The following is a 17,139-nucleotide window of genomic DNA, read 5'->3' on the forward strand; positions in this document are numbered from 1 at the left end:
AATCAACGTTTTGTTGATGGTAAGTATATTTGTTTATAAGCTCATTTCATTAAATGCATTTTGTAATCGTCTTTAAATAGTGTACTATACTTAAATAGCATAAATAAAGTAATAAACGTATTTCACGTGGATATTTTATTCGATATCTATAGTTCAAGTTCAACCAAAAATGTACATCTTATGTAAACCAATAATAAACGTTTATTTAACTATCGTGTGTGGCTTGGGTAGGCAGGATTTTTCAGGTCATTAAGTAATACCTATAAAAGTAATATCTACAAAAGATACGTAATGTACAAAAACAAACAACAAACATTCAGTTTATAACTTAGCTTCTTGGCTAACTTTACCTGTTTTTTTTTCAAAGCAATCTGCTGTTAAATTAACCATTATTTATAGCACGCCTTGTATATATAACAAAACAGTTTACCATGAACTTAGCGAGTATTAATAATTAATTTTCTGTAATTACTTTTAAAGGGGGTCTGAAAGAGAATGAGTAATGTTTGAGGCAATGAGCTATAAAATATTCATTGTTCTTAATTCTTGACAATTACATCTACTCAACTTGTAGGTTTCAAATTCGTTTAAGTTCGATCTCGTTTTTCGTAATAAGATTTGAATTTGCCATGACCAACATCTTTTTTCTGATTTCTGTAAAAAGGAGTTCATACAGTACATCCTTTCTTTTTGAAGATAATTGATAAGTCTTCCTCCTTGTTCGTTGATAGAATACAATCCGAATTTACAGAAATATTAATTTCAGAAGATGCTTTTAGAAGATCTTTTTCTTTTCATCAGGTGCAGAGCTCATGGAGGCATAATAATATACCTAATTTATTTGGACACTATATCTTTGCGATATTTTTACAATTATATAAATCACTCTACTTGATATGGATTTCAATTTCGTTACGAGGTGCTTTACACTCTTATGAATCATTATTGCTATGCCAATGTGTGAGCTTTCTTCCCTGCTGTTTGGATATAAAAAGTAACCTGATTTCAGTATGTTCCATTTTATATGGGATAGTTCCACCTCTTGATGAAAAGGTGATAGTTCCCCTAGAGATGGTAATTTTAGAAATCAGATATGGGTAAATCAATTAAATGTCATAAGAAATAGGGATAACATGTGGGGAATTTGATGGCTGAATTACTAGTACCAAATGTTTTTTCAAGTGTACCTTTTCGAAGTATATGTAAATAACATATGGATTTATGATTATGCAAAGAATCCATGTATTTATAAACGCTGCATGTCGCCAAACGGTGTTTACAATACAAAATTGCATTAAATCCGCATCTTAAATATGTCACGTCGCGTCGGTCGGCATCTGTATCGTTTATACATTGTTTACCTTAAATGACCTAATTAAATTGTATAATTTAGCAACTTATTCGTTTCGGATATTAAGCTAAAATATTTAGGAAAATTATTTTTATTAATATATAAATGACAATAAACCTTAAAATAATGCTGATAGATGCTTTAGAAAGAATATTTATAGTAAATTTTTTAATTGTTTTTAATGAGGCATTTGCATCATTCCTCGTTATAAAAAAACTATTTAATTAAATAAAGTTATATAAGAAAAAAAACATTTAAAACAAATATTTTCTAATAAAGTCATCTCCGTAAATAATGCATTCTGTACACGAACTTAATAAATATACCTGGACTGCCAATCCATTGAAAAATAAATGACCACTACTAGATTGCCGCCATTTGTGATTGTGTCCTTTCGATGTTGGCCACCCTGACAAATTTTAGTGGTGCCAATTATACGGAAACAAAACACGTCTTGTTTTTGGGAGGTTATGGTTTAAAAACAATATCAATGAAAATAATCAGATGGTGAATAAAAGACATCAAATTATGTAATTAATGGTTTAGATAACAAAACACAAATGAGGTAACAATAAAAGAAAAGCAGCACTTTCTGTTAGAATAAGATAATATAAAATAAAAAGAATACAGATAAGGAAAGTTTTTAAAAATATTTGAATTAATACCTTATTTACAAAAACTTTAAGTTATTCGCCTATAAACTTCAAATTAGATATTTCGGAAACTCACTTTCTATATTCGTTGAATTATTGCAATTTTTTTTTTTATCAAACGTAGATCTCAGTGCGTATTTTATATATATGAAATTTGTTGTAAACCTGAATGCGAAATACACATTTAAGTTATATAATAAATTAAAAAATAATTAATCAGATAAAATAATTAACAAAATTTTTATTATAACTTTTATGGATCCATCCATCGCCAAGTTCGGTAAAATTCTGAAAAACGATGATATATCGAAAACTGCAACAATTGGTATAATAGCTAAATATGTTTAAAATAATCTCACCTATCACCTTCTTTTTTATATACGTCAGTGAACCAAACACCCTGTATATGGTATACATAAATCAGGAATCTCTTCACTCTGCAATCTATCAATATTTTGTTGAATTTAGTTTAAAATGTTATTTTTATTTGCATGATAATATTAATTATGATTTAATTTTCAGCATTTATGCTCTATCTTATTTTTAGTTAGTTGTTGCGCATTTCGTTTAGCTTTTAATTTAATCGCCATGACTTTGATAAATGTTTATATTGAATTTATATTCGAGACAAATAAAAAAAGACAGTTATTATTATATATGTAAAAAGACACACAAGTCTGGAACACACAACTATAAAAAGTTTGCATACCAATCTTTAAAAAAAAACACTCTTTTAATATTAAAGTAAATTTTATTGTTATTATTAAAGTCGATGGCGTTACGACAAAAAGGCATAAGCGCCAAAATCACGAATTTTATTTTTTGGCATCAAAATAATATACTTCTTAAGCTCTATTTACCTATTAAAAGGACGTAAGGCACAAAAAATTCTAAGCGAACAAAACTGAGCGTCAAACTTTCTAACCGCCAATTTAATTTCTTGCGAGTTTCGACACGGAAATCAGTAAGCAACAGTCATCCGTACGTGAAGGTGTATACGCCCAGGGCCTGGAAAAACTGTTTTTTGTTGCAAAGTTAGTAATTTTTAAATATATTTATTATTGTTTTGTTGTTGTTGAACGTCTGTATAGTTTAATTAACATAATAAATTATAAAACATTAAAAAAAATCAATTTTAATTACGTTGTCGGTTATGCCTTTTTAATTTTTTTTATTTGATTGGTCTAACCACCATTTGGCCATATAAATTACATTGCAATTTAAGTTCTCAATAAAACAATTACTACTTTACTGACTTAGGTAAAATTAAAGCTATTAAATAAAGGATGTTTGGTATATTATTATTTAAAGTATTTTCCTATACTTAGATATTGTTTTTTATGCGTAATTGTTGTTTAAAAATTAAATTTTTGTATGTCGCTTACGACTTTTTTATAATTATTTTCAGAATGATTTCTCGTGGGCAAAAGATAAGAAATTTGGCCCTACAAAACATGAGGGAAGATCAGACGAGTAATCAAAATTATAATAATATTTCTGAAACAGACCTACATGAAGCACTACAACATGACATTCTTTTACAATCTGAAAGTCTAAACGAAGAACAAGAACTGCATAACTCTGTTATTGATAATTTGGATTTTAGTCTTAATGTCAGCTCAAATTTTAATATTGATAGTAGTTTATTTTCAAACATTTTCGATGAAACAATTGAGAATGCCGCTATTGCCAGCGAAGAGACTGATAATCTGCAATCAATCTGTGATACCAAACTCGTGCCTTATTCAGATAGTGACAGTAGTGATAATCTTATAGTATTTAATAAAACAGATAGGGAAGAAGATCATAATAATGTTGAACTTCACAATGATTCTTTGTATTCCGAATCCGAATCGAACTTTATAGAATTCCATGAGAGTGAAACCGAAAGTGTTAGTTCTAGTCTTTGCTCACAAAAGGGTTCAGTTTCTAGTAAAACATCTGTTACCTCATCTCAGAGCACTGAATCCTCGACTGAAACATTTGGTAGAGGACAAAAGAGAAAAAAAAAGAAAGAAAGATATTGCGTCAACGAAAATTGCGTAACTTGGGGCAAAGTTATCTAAATTACAAAAACAAACGCGTACCTGAAAAAAAAATTCTTCCTAATCCATGTTTTAGTAAAAATTGTGTAAATCAATGTAATAAAATTACCCCTGAAGACAGAGAAACTTTTTTAGGAATTTCTGGAGTCTCGGTAATAGCTTAGACAAGAAAAACTTTATAAATGGTTGTGTTAACGTTATACCCGTAAAGCGAAAAAGAACAGTTGGAGACTCGCGCCGTAATTTAACTTACCAGTACTTTCTCATGAATAATAATGTACAAAAACGTGTTTGCTTACAATTTTTTAAAAATACATTAAATTTTACTCAAAAGTTAATACGGTTTGCCATTAAAGGAAAAATTGAAGTTAATCAAGAGAAAAGGGGTAAACATGAACCAAAACATAAAGTCACTCCAGAACAAATGTTAGCTTTTCAAAATTTTATAAAGAGTTTTCCAGTTATTCCCTCGCACTACTGTAGAGGGTCAAGTACTAAATTATATTTACCAGCAGACACTAAAAGCATTTCAAATCTTTATAAAATTTATATCACAAGAATAAATGAAAATAATAGCGTGCCTTTTAAAATTTCCACTTTTAAAAAAAACTTTAAAAAACTTAATATTGGTATACATGCACCAAGAAAAGATAAATGTTCTACATGCGTTAGATATGAAAATATTCCAGAAGCTGAAAGAACAGATGATGAAAAAAATAAATATATTGAACATCAAAAAAATAAAAATACCGCCAAAGAATTATTTTTGACGGAACAGGGTAATTCTAATAAGGATGAGTTTATTGTTGTTTCTTTTGATTTGCAAAAGGTTCTTGCAACACCTCATGGACCTAGCATGATGTTTGGATTTAGCAGAAAATATGCTCTATATAATTTCACGATATACTAAAGTAAGTCACAAAATACTTTTTGCTATATCTGGGGGGAAAAGGATGGGAAAACAAATATGTTCAAATTTATTGTCATATTTTACAAAACTGGATAACGATGGCCAGTATAAAAAAAGATCTCTTTTTTGTAAAAATTGTCCTGGACAAAACAAAAATAAATTTGTTTTTTCAATGTTACAGTATTTTGTGTCGAATTCTAAGTCAGTAAAAGAAATAACAATGACTCATCTGATTGCAGGCCATACTTATATGCCCGTTGATAGCGTACATGCGGTCATTGAACACTATGCATCAAAAATGAATATTGAGGCACCTTCAGAATGGACGACTGTCATTCGAAATGCTAAACGTCGCCCAAAGCCTTACGAAGTAGTTTCAATGCACTACGGTATTGTATCTACTCCTTAAAAACTTAAGACACTCAGTGGCATGGAGATTAAGGTTTCTAATATAACCAGTGCTAAATTTGTAAGTAAGAACAATAAAAACACATTTTTTGCCTTTACAAATTACGAAGAGAGACGAAATGGATTTAACATCCCTCGAGCTTATAATAGTGAATTGCCCATTAATCCTCAAAAATTAAAAAATCTTTTAGATCTTTGTCAAAGTCTAAAGATAAAAAAACAATATCATGCGGAGTACATGGCTCTTAAGGGAAATAATAATGTACCAGATGTTTTATCCAAAAGTGACATAGAAGATAATATTATCACAGATTAATATAGAGTAAGCGTAAGCGTAAGGGTGAGCGTATCTATATTAATCTGTGATAATATTATATCTAAAATCTAAAGACGTTGAAAGATTTAAAAAAAAAATGTTCGAAAGATTATTTAGAAATATTGTTGGGAAAAGAAGAAAGATTTTTTTTATTTTTAAGTGTTAAACAAGTAACTAGTTACAATTCTTTGAAGCTTTATGGTCGTTATATTTAGTTTTTAGTTTACTTTTAATTCTGCTTTTTATATATTTTTTGTTTGTTTTATAGTGTAACTTAAGTTACATTTATTACATTTTTAAAAATACCAAAACAATTTTTTTTTGCCTACAATTTTGAAGGAGTACTAATTTTATTATTAGTCTTATTTTGGGCTATGACTGTTAGAATAAGTTGATTTTAGTTTAGCTCTAATGGTTCCTGTTTTTGACCTGATACTGATTTTTATTTTTTTTATGTACATTTTATGTTACTTTTAAATACGAGTATTTAATATTTTATTATCTAGTTTTAACAAAGAATTTTGTTTTATTTTTTGTGTATTTAATTTTACGAAAAAACATTTTTTTGTATATTTTTTCCTAAAATGTTACCTTAAAAGCAATAAAGGCTTATTCACAATTTATTGTTTTAATCTATAAAATCAAAAGGCGTAAAAGATGCTAACCGACATTTTCTGACAACTTATTTTTCGGCTCAAAATTCTAACCACCTCCTGAAAAGGCTTTTACGCCACAGAATATTTTGAAAAAGACGTAAGCGCCAAAATGTTAAATATCTCATGTTTGTGTAAGTTTTATTCAATAAAAACATTTCAAAACAAAATCTTTTATATCAGGAACATCAAAATTTAAAAAAAAAATCAATTATATAAATATTTTACGACTGTAAACGTTTTTTTCGTCTCCTGAAAAAAAGCGTGAGTGTCGCTTATGCCTTTCTGTCATAACGTCGTCGAAGTATAGTTTTCCAAAATAAACATATCCAAATACTCAAAATCTATCTCATTTTGTTTACAAGATTCAATAAAAGCGAAACTTTTTTATCAAATTTTTAACCAATACAGTAAATAAACGACATAATAATTTACCTAATTGGTGCAACGTGGCTTTGAATCTACCCAATAACACACATATCTATCTCAAAATTAATACAGAGCGCATGTCCAAAATACGAAATTCAAAAAAAAGCAACAAAGTTGCAAAGCATCAAAACGGTCGCTCCAAACTGGCGCTCTCGCAGTGCTTAGCGGATTTTCATCCAGACTTCTCCATCCAGGAATTCGGGAGTTCGCGCGTTTTGCGAGAACAACTATTACGAGCGAGATTGAATTTAATAATTTTTGCGCAAAAAAGTGTTTTGAGTTGTGACATTTTTTAAGTTAAAAGTGAACTTTATATATTTTGGAAGATTATATTACTGACTGATTGATGAGTTATTAGTGTATTATAGTTTGGGTAAGTAATTATTAAAACTTTTTAAAAGGTTTTTTATTGATATTTTAAGTGCTGCAATCGTTTATTCTTACAAGTGTCTTAAAAATATTGTTTTGTTTTTAAATTAAAACCTGTATCTGTTTTGGTATTTTAAGTGCCTTATTAAAGATTAGTGATTTTTATGTAGCATATTAATTATATCAATAGATAGGAAGCGATAATTTTTTTATTGTTTTGAAAAAAGGCATTTGACACAGAACGTTACATAAAAATATTTAAAAAAATTAGGGTTTGGGTACTTTTTTCAAAATTCTAATTAATCAAAGCATAATAATTTATTAAAATAAAAAAGGCAAAGAGCAAAAAGTTAACTTTTATAATTTATTTAATTAAATTATCTCTGCTAAGTACCCAGGCTAAAATTATTAGCTTGCTTAATTTTTTTTGTTGGATATAGTTAAAAAAAACTACTTCAGATGATCGATTTATACAGTGCATTCATGATGAAAGGAACAGATTCACTTGAAATTTAGGTATTTCTTTTTTTTTTTTACTTTTTGGAGATATGGAGTAGTTTTTTCAGTTGCGCGTATTTTAAAACAAAAATTTCTATTCAGAGTACCTTAAGTAGAAATTGTAGCGCCAACATTCATTTTTTTAAATAGAGCGCCTTTATATTTTGAAGTCTTACAATTCTATAATTTATTTTAATAATTTTTTTGTACTGAAAACTATATGCCTAAAGTTAGTGGTTTGTCAAATATGACGTAACAGCCTAAAAAAACATTTGGAACTAAAACATAAAAATTTGTTCAAGAATTATTGCAAGTCATATTTATTTTGTTGTCCATTTGATTTAATGCGTCCTTTGCAATGAAAATTTTGTATACCTGGTGTCTCATTAATTTTTTATGTGATTTCTTAAAAAGTAAGTAGCCCTGATTATTCTCATTATAATATTTCCAATTTTAGAACCTACTTGATAACGGTTTGTCTTGCACTTGTTAGTATAATAATTATCATATTAGCATAGCATTAGTGAATATAATTGTATATAATGAATTTATTTGAGAATGAAAAAAAAAGCAAAAAAAAGAAAAAAACTGCTCACGTTGCCATCGCCGTTCGACAATTTCTTGATGCAACAGATGGATGGGTTCAAGAGGACCGATTGAATGGCCACCAAGGTCACCAGATATAACTCCATTAGTTTTTGTCCTAACATCCAAAGTTTATGTAAATAGATCAAATAATGTGGATTATTAAAAGCAAAGAATTCGACAAAAAACAAGTCTAATTTATCCGCAAGTGATTAAAAATGTGCAATTGGAAGTTATTTATTGACTTCCACATGCACTGAAATAAATGGACAATTAATTGAACATTAGTTGCAATAAGTATTATATACATTTTTATTTTTTATTGTCGTATGTTTCATTAGTTTATTAAATCAAATTTGACAAACCGCTGACTTTAGGTATATGGTATACTATACAAAAAGTATTCAGAATATATCGTAGAATTGTAAAAATGTCATGATATACATTTATGTTAACGCGATAGTTTCTACTTGAGGTACCCTACATAGAAAGTTTTTATTGCAATAAACTAGCAAGTGACAATTCTAATCGATGTATCGAAAAAATATAAGAAGAAAAGACACCTAAAATTTAAATGAATTTGTTCCTTTCATCGTCAATGCATTGTATAATTTGGTCAACATCTTAATCTTTATGAGATTAGTCTAAGGATTTTAAAAGATACACAAACATACAAATAAAGTCATACATTATGACATAGTTACAAAGGTTAAATTTTCGCACACAGTAACATTAATAATTAATGCTCAATTAAAAGTAAGTTTTCTAAAGTCTAACGAAAAAGATATACGATATTTGTAAGTGTATATGCAGTCTTTTTATTTTGATAGAATATTTCACATGTTATTCACTGTAACCTTTTGGTTTTTAAAATTAAGAAGTTTAAAAATTGTGTTAAATGTTTATTTATTTATTAAGTTCAAGGCTCTCCTACAGAAGACTAAGCAATCCAATAACAGGAAAGCACAAACTATCTTATGAATTTAAATACAAGTAAGCGCTTTGCCAAACATTACATAACAAATACACCAAGCAATATAAACCTAACTAACTTATTTAATAGTATCTCTTATAAACAATAAAGAAGCATATATATATATGAATAATGACAATAGGGAAAAAAAGGACAATATTTATCGTTCTTTGCGAAATTAAGTAGAATTTTTTAAGTATCGCTTAAATGAAGCCATACTGGAGAAAAATATATTATTATTCAAATTAGTTTCTTAAAAATTATTAAAATTACGGGCGCATCTGAATAATGGAGAGTTAGACAAATAGTTTGAAGAATATCTTGACATGCTAAAGGTCGATCTATTACGCAAAATATAAGGATTAACGTTGATATGTAAATTTTCCAGACAGAAAGGGCAGTCTATTAAATTATTAATAATTTTATAAATCAATATAAGTAAAAAAATGTCTTTGTCTATTAAAGAGAAAATTAACTATATTTACAAACTTGCGTTGCAAACTCTTTCAATCTGGTCAATATATTTGTGATAAATCGGATTCCAAGCCACTGTCGCATATTCTATAGTAGGTTTAACGAATGCATTATACAGTGCTTTCATTTCAAAATAATCCACCCTTAATAACTTTCTTAAAAAAAAAAAAAAAAATAAACGTCAAATTAGATATACAGGGGGACGTTTAATTATGCATTTATTGAAGTTCTGTCAATCACCTCCTCACCTCCAGCTAACCTCACTTTAATATGTCAAATGGAAACCCCCATCGTGTAATACATCATAGTAGGGAGCGTAAAATTCTCTATTCAACGGTACCAAAAAATGAAATCGGTAAATGTGTAAGCAAATAGTTGGCGAAAATGTCTAAAAATAATGAATATTTTATTTACGCCAAACTTTGGTATGTCAAATGGCTACCCCATGGTATGATACATTATTTTAAAGGGCATTCATTATGCTATCAATGGTTGTAAAAAAAATAAAATTTATTGACCAAGAAGCAATTAAAGTGTAAATCGGTAGGGTAGAAAAACAAATTTAATTAGTTTAACAAATTTATTTTATTAAATGTTCAAAATGCACGCCGTTATTAGCAAGACAATAAAAAAGCCTATTTTCAAACTCCTTACGAACATTGGCAAGGGTCTGCCCGCTAATTTCTCTGCATTCTTGAAATATTCTATTTTTTAAATTCTCAATACTCTCAGGTGGGGTACTCACGCATTATCTTATTAAAGATGAAGTTCAAAGTGTTCCCGGACATCGTGAAGAATATCGAGTGTTATTTGTTGATATTCATGAACCATGCGGTTCCGTAAATCTTCTTACGTTTCAGGTCGAATGGCATAAAGTTTTGATTTCAAATGTCTCCACAAAAAGAAATCAAGAGGAGATAAATCGGGTGATCTCGCGGGCCATTCAATAGCACCCCTTCTCCCAATCCATTTACTATGAAACGTTTTATCAAGAAACTGCCGTACTGGTAATGCATAATGGAGAAAAGCCTCGTCTTGCTGAAATATCGCATTTTCTGCATGGTAGCCTTGGTCGTTTTCCATAATTTCAATCAATGCTGGGTTAACGGTATTCTCCAAAAGGTCTAAGTACGTATTTCCATTTAATTTACCCAGCAAGAAAAATAGTCCAATTATGTGATCACCAAAAATACAGTTGACAGTCCAATTAGGAAAAAATTAACATTCGTCTGAGAAGCAAACATTTAAAAGATAGTTGGGATTATTATATTTTCTTGCGGACATTATTTCATAAAACTGTAAATGGCGGTCGTTATCATCTTCTTTTAATTCTGAAGGAGTTGAATTTTAAATGGGTGCCATTTATTATGTTTTAGAATTCTCTGTACAATGGTCCGCGAGACTCCCGTTACAAAAGAAAGTTTTCTGGTACTTAATATAGAGCTTATACTACTTCATCAAGAACACCGACTTCTACTGCATCATTTTTCACTGAATTCCTAATATTCACTTCATACATTTCAGTTCATTAGTCTTATCATTAAGGACACTTACTTGTAATACATATAAAGATGGTATATCAAAAATTTCTATTTTAATAAGCAATAAATCGCTTAATTTATTTTCTATTTTTAATTTGATCCATTTTTTACAAGAATTTCCAAAATTATTTGTACGTATGTAGTAAAATGTAGCATTCTGTCCTTAACGCATTTCTCTAAGATTTTCGTAAAATAATTTATTAATTAGGTTTATAGGTCTATAATTATTAATTTTTGATTTGTTATCTAATGTCCAGATTGGTGTAATTACTGTATCTTAATTTGTTTAAAAATTGTATCGTTTTTAAAAATTAAATTAATTATATGGATGCTGTCATGTTTTACAATGATTTTATCAAGGCTGCTGTTATTCATTCGAGTGCTTATATAAGTATAAGGACCTTAAATGAATATTATTATTTTTGATTTGCATTTTGGTTTTGAATTTTTTTTTAGCAAATATGTTTATACCCTTAATATCTTAAATGATTTTAAGAGAGGTTTCTCTTGCTGGGTTGTATTTATGGAGGGCAATATATGTATTCTTTATTTATTTCTTAGTTTACCAGAAAACACGTAGGATTAACAACTAGTTGTTATAGTTAACATGCGTTTAAAAAATTTCATAAAAATATTATTATTGCTAAAATTTAGGTAGACTTGTTTTTATTAAACTAATACGACACTAATATGGTACTACAATATTAATTCCTAATACTTATAGGCTCCTAACTTCCCTATATCTGCACAAAGCGCAACATACAGGTATAAATTTTAGGTACAATTAATGAAATCATGCAGCAAAAATTAATTTGTTCAAATGTATTTATTTTTATACACATTCAGTGGAATTCTTGCATTAAAAACCAATATTAAAGCCAATATTTAAAATATTCTTTTTTTAAATAAGATTAATTTAAAAATCTAAACGTATCCACAAAGTGATAAGGAGCGTGACGTCACTTGTTAGTTACCCGACATTTTTGCTGCATGCACCAAGCGTCAAAGACTGATAATAAAGGATAGTTATAGTATTATTATAACGTCTTTTTATTTCAAACAATTTCGAGATCTATCACAGATACTCCGTCTAACCGTCCAACTAAAAATTTCTAATTAAAAAAAAAACCTAATAATGGGTCTACCAATAGAAGTGATAGAAGTTTAGTGGGCCATGTACGCAAAATGGTATGTGTCAAAACGCGGATCAAGCGTCAGTTTTGTTAAGTATACTTTGACATTTCATCATGAATCGTTTAAGTCAAGAGCAACGTATAGCAACGTATCGTGAAAAGGTATTACGAAAATGCGCAATCGGTTAGAGCCTGTTATCGTGCTCTTAGAGAAGATTTTGGCCATCGTGGACGGCCTTCTGAGGTTGCAATAGGGCGCACAATTAATAAGTTTGAACGGGAGTACACTCTTCTGGATAATAAGCCACCAACGCGACAAAAAAGTGCAAGGACCGCTGAAAATATCGCTGCTGCAAGAGAAAGTGTTGACGCGAATACCAATGTGTCTGTTTTGCGCCGTTCTCAGCAATTAGGCATTTCACCAATATCTCTGTGGCGCATTTTGAAGAAAGGCTTAGGTCTACATCTATATAAGATGGTTCTAACTCAAGAATTGAAGCCTGCTGACCATGGTTTGCGAAGAACGATTACTGACTGGGCCCTGTTGCTGTTGGAACAAAATGCCAATTTTGGGAAACAAATCATCTTTTCAGATGAAGCCCATTTTTGTCTTAGTGGCGTTGTCAATACGCAAAATTGCCGCTTCTGGTGTCAGAACAATCCCCAGAAATTAGTACAGGTGCCATTACACCCGTTAAAAGTGTGTGGTGTGGTTTGCATGTCGATGGAATTATCGGTCCATACTTTTTTGAGGATGCAGGGGGGTGTACTGTGACAGTCAACGGAGAGCGCTACCGCGACATGATAAAAAACTTTCTTTGGCCTGCAATTGATGGTGGAGACTTCGAACAGAATTGGTTTGAACAGGATGGAGCAACATCACACACCGCCTGAGCCACAATTAATTTATTAAGAGAGCGTTTTGAAGATCGAACTATTTCGCGACATGGCAATATCAACTGGCCACCAAGGTCCTGTGATGTTACTCCCCTGGACTTTTTTCTTTGGGGATATGTGAAGTCGAAGGTGTATTCTAACAATCCTCAAACCATCAATGAGTTGAAAGTTAACATAACTACGGTTATTCGCGAAATTCAGCTCAACTTGTTAGAAAAAGTGATTGAAAATTAGGTCGTCTAAACGTCTGCCGCCGTAGCCGAGGTGGACATCTTAATGATATTTTGTTTAAAACATAATGTTACATAATAAACTACAACATGAAACATCAATCATAGAAATTAACCAATTCGTTTTTATTTTTTAGCAATTTAAGCTTATATCATTCTTATTGGTAGACCCTATATTCCTAATTAGAAAAAATGATGAAGAACTAATAGAAAAAAAATAGTATAAGGCAAAGAAAAGAATATGAGAAAAAATTGAAAAACTAAAATAAGGCTACAAAAGAAAATAATTAAATAGAATATTCAGAACTATAGCCGATATAACGAAAATATCTATTATGACTTTTATAAAATATTTATTATGAAAGACTAATCATTTTATATGTCAAATGTCAAATGTCATATGTCAAAAGTTAGGGATAGGCTACAGAGAAAGCAGATTTTAACTCATTAGACAGAGTATTAAAAGTTTTAACCGCATTATAGCTAAACGATTTTGTAAACTTAGCAGTCTTGTGTTTAGGAATGAAATGCCTATTGCAGTTACGATCATGAATAATGTTGTGAGACACAAGTTTATTAAAGAGATATATGGGAGTTCTTGATAATGCAATTTTGTAAGTAAGAGTAAAAAGTTGTACTTGATACCTTTTTTCTAGATTTAAGCAATTAGATGCTTTAAACAGAGGCATTACATGGTCAAATTTCCTACTATTCTAGTAAAATTTAAGGAAAAAGTTGTGAACTCTCTGAAAATTTTGTTTTTCCTTTTGATTAAGTGCAGGCCAGTAGAGTTCATTATAAAAAAGTAAATAAAACTAATGAACTGTATACACTGAATTTTTAAAATTATGTTTTTTAACCAAAAGTAAATAATATGATTTTAAAAATTCAATTTATTATGAATCTAAATGCCTTTATTTTTTTCACACGCAAAAGAAGCGAAAATCATGACTTTAACTTTAATTTAGGAATTATCACGAAGCTGAGATTCAAATAACAGGAAGGAGATTTAAAATTCTTAAAAACGAGCTTGTTAGCTTTAGACATTTCCAAGAAATGATAATTTTTATGTTTTCGATCAGGCTCTTTGGTATTACTTTTGTTGTTGACACAATAATTGAAATTGTCCCCATTTCTCTCATTTCCCCCGTCTTCATATCTGGTGTTCTAAATTAACACAATCAATCTTTTAATATACACAAAAACATTTTTTTCATTACGTTTCGGTCATAGATTGTTACTATTAGGAATACCTACATTAATAAGGGTTGTCTTCCTAGAAATTTTATCTATTAATATTAGGTCAAGCCTAATGTTATTTACTCGTTGGTCTGTAAGTAGAGTGCGATCCCTATACAATTTGTGTTAGTTTAATTATGAAGAGTTAGGGTCTTAGGCAGTAATAAATATACAACAAGTATGGAGTGATAAATATACCATCATATATCAGTAGTTACATCTTTATTTTAGTAATGAATTTCTTAATGTCCACTTAAGTTACACGAGTAAAACTAAGATCTTTTAAGAATTCATGAAAAATTATTATTCGAAAAATCTTTATGCTGTTTTAACGATAATTCACGTCATGTTTTATTTAAACAAACATTTCAAGTAGGTGTTATTTAATCTTTGCAATGGATATGCAATCAATAAAAGCTGCAGGCATTAAGCGTAAACGCTTTGTAATTATGGTGTTTTTACGATTATTCGCGTGTTTTATTTAAACAAACATACCTAATTAGATGTTGGTTACACTTGGGAATAGATATGCAATTAAGAAAAGATTCACCTAATCATTATTGTTGCATAGTGCATCAATATATAAGTATATTTCCAAAGACGCTTATACTTTGGACTCTTCTAATTTCATATAATGTAAAAAAATTATATTAATAAATAGAGCAAAGAACTAGTAAAGTAAAACAATACAACAATAAATCATTTATATATTTTTTTATATATATGATAAGTTAAAATTAGTTAATTTTTTGGAAAGTCATATGGATATTGAAAAAAATATATTATAAAATTAATTAAATAAAGTTTTAGGTTATAAAAAGATGGTTAATATATTTATATTTATGTAAGTAAAATATTCATACAACATAATACATTTAGAAAAGTGCAAAGTTTCATTAGAGGCAAAGTTTAAAAATAATTAAAATATTTTAACTTTGGCCATTAGCATGTGCGGTATATTATTACATTGGTACATTCTACATAAGACAAAATAATGTATCTCTTTTAACGCTTTTTAGGTTATAAACAGTAAATAAACGGGATATTTTTAGATTCTAGACGTTACCGAATAAAAACTAGATGAAGAAAAATAGAATTCACCTTACTATATTAATTTTTTTCAATCAAAAACTTAAATCTTGATATAAAAATCTGCTTTTTATAGATTATCTAGTTGCGCCTATTGGTAGCTCTGATCAGTCATGGAAATTTCTTATATTTAGTCAAAAAATCTGTACATAATATACTTCCCAAGCACTAAACCCAAACGCCAGCTATTTGATTTCAATGTGATATTCCAGAAACCGAAATTATCGAACTAACTTTTGACGCGTATCTCGGCACTTTGAATTTAAAAACCGATTTAGATGGTTTTAATATAAAATTTAAAGCGACAAGCGACAATCCGTTTTATTAAAATGTATGTATTTATTATTATTTAGTATTAAATTAAATAGAACGTAGTATAGGTCAAGACCTGCGGCGTATTATATTTATTGCCTCAGCGCTAAGTGCAAGTGGAGAATCGGTAAAGCATTGTCGTCGCAAAGATTTGCCTATGAATTGCTTACACGTGTATTTCAAATATCCAAGAAAGAAATTTACATATTGGAACTGACACTCAAATCTGTGTAAATATAGTTTACATTTGGTACAATCGCTAGTCCGAGAATCGTCACCATGTAATATAAGATAGGATACGATAGCAAAATTTGTCTGAAAAAGATTTTTCTTAAATATTCCGAGATATGAAATTTCTGCATTATTATAATGCTTGGTTTTAAGCTCCTCGAATAATTTTGTTTTGAGTGTTGGCCTTCTCTATATTATTTTATCTACACTTAGAACATTGAAAGGCTAGAAGCCGCGGATGGTGCACCCTCTCATTACGCAATAGCTGTCCGTAGTTATTTCAATGAGAACTATCCTGGTCGCTGGATTGGACGGAGACGCTCTGTTAAATGGCCCGCGCGGTCGCCTAATCTTTCAACTCTGGTTTTTTTTTGTGGGGTCACCTAAACAGTAAAATCTATGCTACTCATCCAGCTTTCATAGAAGATTTGCGGGAAAAGATTACATTTAAATGCCAATAGATGAACTCCTAATATGCTACGAAATATGCGATATCGATTGGAACAAAATCTTTATTATTACATAGAGGTTAACGGTGGCAATTATTATCATTTGTTGGACTAGTGTTCATGTATGATTGTTTTAAATTAATAGTTTGCGTTTAAAATAAAATAGATATTGAAAACAATTTATAAAGAAAATTTAAAATAATTAATTCTGTAAATCAATAAAGAATAGCTAGTTAATTAATTTACAGAATAAAGCACTTGATATTAACTCAGCAGCCGAACCTCGATCGTATTCGACTCCAGATAAAGGTTGTTTGAGTTACTGCTAAATGCAGCTCAGAAAGAGAGTCATTT

General features: G+C 29.4%; 1 protein-coding gene across 5 annotated transcripts in view; it reads left to right on the forward strand.

Annotated features, from left to right (window-relative positions):
* The window catches only part of LOC126745795 (PDF receptor), a 388,971-nt gene that overhangs the window by 11,423 nt on the left and 360,409 nt on the right, over positions 1 to 17,139 (forward strand). The window contains exon 1 of one of the 5 annotated variants that reach the window (XM_050453795.1): positions 7,033 to 7,138. The exons of the other annotated variants lie outside the window; for them this stretch is intronic. The gene's annotated coding sequence lies outside the window, so the exon portion shown is untranslated. Of the gene's footprint in view, positions 1 to 7,032; positions 7,139 to 17,139 lie in introns of those variants that run through there. 5 annotated transcript variants of the gene reach the window in all.

This window comes from Anthonomus grandis, chromosome 16, assembly GCF_022605725.1.
Source record: "Anthonomus grandis grandis chromosome 16, icAntGran1.3, whole genome shotgun sequence".
Taxonomy (NCBI): domain Eukaryota; kingdom Metazoa; phylum Arthropoda; class Insecta; order Coleoptera; family Curculionidae; genus Anthonomus; species Anthonomus grandis.